Source organism: Patiria miniata, unplaced genomic scaffold (assembly GCF_015706575.1).
Source record: "Patiria miniata isolate m_02_andy unplaced genomic scaffold, ASM1570657v1 HiC_scaffold_1, whole genome shotgun sequence".
Lineage (NCBI taxonomy): Eukaryota > Metazoa > Echinodermata > Asteroidea > Valvatida > Asterinidae > Patiria > Patiria miniata.
Window position 1 is genome coordinate 22,818,478 of NW_024037047.1, and position 2,158 is coordinate 22,820,635.

The following is a 2,158-nucleotide window of genomic DNA, read 5'->3' on the forward strand; positions in this document are numbered from 1 at the left end:
AAAATCTTTGTAATCTTGGAAAATTCAGTGAAGTGGATTGTTTTTTAAAATCGTGATTTAACTATTCAATAAAAGCATGCTAGTGTTATCACCACTGCCTAATGTAAGCTGAAAGGGACCAGCATGAATGATTTTGAAAAGAAAATTCTAGTATTTGTAAGGTCAGGTACAAATTGTTTAACCATAATTTCCATTTCACATGATGTTATGGACGTATATTGTTATGATATTTTCTTTCTGTATATTTTCAGGGTGTGTCTAATCCCTTGCAGATGAGGAGAGCTATTGACTTTTAAAATAAGGTAAGTGTCTTTTGGCATTGATCGTCATTTGACAGTGCAGTGTGTGATTGTAAAGATCAGCTGTGTATAAAACTTTTGAAAAACCCGCAGTGCGTGTACATAAAAGATGATCCCCCAATTTTTGGTACAATGCAGTATTTCACAGGGATTCAAAACCATTCGTTTTACAGAACATGTGTTATGTTTTGAATATAGGGTCCTCTGTAGACGCTCGATGTAATTGCATACATGTACGTTCAGCAGAACACCAAGTTTGAACGTGGCGAGGGTACGAAGACGAGGAGAGTGCTAACTATTCATGAGGTAATTTTGTATTGTAAAATATATTATTCAAATCTTCAATTTCATTGAATGATGATGGTTGGCTGAGATTCTATCTTGCATAAGAACCTTTCAAATTCCACTGTAAATTTACTCTGGCGGTAAAACATCATGAAATAAAAAAGTATAACATTCTAGGTGAATACAATTTTGAAATACAATTTTAAATAGAAAGTCTCCATAAATACCTACATGACTGAAAAGTTATTGGTACAAAACTGTGAAAAGCTTGCCTATTTTCTTCAGATTTTATTTTTAATATTTGATCCATGATCAAGCTCAAGCTGTAACTGTACAGTCTTGGTGCACATTATCTCTGATAACAAAGGTTACTATTGACGTGAGTCCCAAAAAGGCCTACAATTGTGCAATTTACCTTTGAACCCAATTTTGTAATCAGTTTTCATATTGTTCCTGGAGTAAACTTTATTAATGACTTGTCATTTTAGGGTCTCCATTATTTTTTTTTACTGTGAGCATGGTTTCACTTTCAAAGTTGATCAGTTTTTGTATGGCTCACTCAGAAATCTTGTTTATGTCCACAGAATGCTGCTGAACCAGACAGAGTACCTGCATCAAAACTACAGTTTACATTACATGTGGAGACACCATCAAGAAAGTCTCGAACTACAACACGTACAATGATTCGCTTCTTCTCCAGCTTGGGGAACTATGCCTTTGATTTGGATTATCCAGAGTATTTTCACGTGCTTTGAGTTCTTTTCAATAAATCATAATCAGAGAAAAGTTTTCCTGGCAGATTCCAGCAAATTCATGCAGTTCACTACAAGGTATTTGTGTATAAATTAATTGGATATATTGTTGAAATCTCAGCTAAAGATCAATACTTATTTTACCACTTCAAACTATAACGGAAACCTTCATAGGTTTAAAAAAAAACAAGTATAATTCATTTGCAGTTTTACTTCTAACTCTCATTGAATTGGAAATTAATTTGTTTTTAGCCCTATTTACAGATATATTCATTTACTTCAAATTCACCCTTTTGTGTTTGTTTATGTTTTTGTTTCATTGTTTTGATACTTGTGAAAAATGTAATTGGCCTTTATGTTGGGGTCTTAAAAAAAAGATTGTTGGAAACATACTGATAGGCATGTGGCATATTCACATAAATGTCAAATTATTTTTGCTGTCGTAATGTACAATATTCTCTAGGGGTGACCATAAAAATAAATTTGTATTTTATTGTGTCCATTTTCATGATTCGATAGAACTCAATAGGCCTTTTACCACAATCCTATAGGTAAAAATGAAGACAGCATTGTGAAGTGCCCTAAATGCGTTTATTTCAATGTTGTTAAAGGGAAAATACAACATTTGCAAACATTAAAAAATAAAACTACCAAATCATTTTGAAATACCTTGCTGGACTGTTAGTGAATGACAGTCTAAAGCATCCTGTAAAATCATGGCCTCTGGTATACTGTCATTTTCAAGAAAAGTGGTATTTTAGTATGAATTTCCAACGCTGATCGGCCGATCAGCGTTGGAAAAAACTGGCTTTTTTTTCAAAT

General features: G+C 33.0%; 1 long non-coding RNA gene across 1 annotated transcript; it reads left to right on the forward strand.

Annotated features, from left to right (window-relative positions):
• The first annotated feature begins 280 nt into the window (after positions 1-280).
• LOC119721100 lies at positions 281-1,192 on the forward strand. The gene is made up of 3 exons (XR_005270161.1): positions 281-302; positions 498-605; positions 1,169-1,192. It is a non-coding gene; the product is annotated as an uncharacterized LOC119721100 (long non-coding RNA).
• Positions 1,193-2,158: the final 966 nt, after the last annotated feature.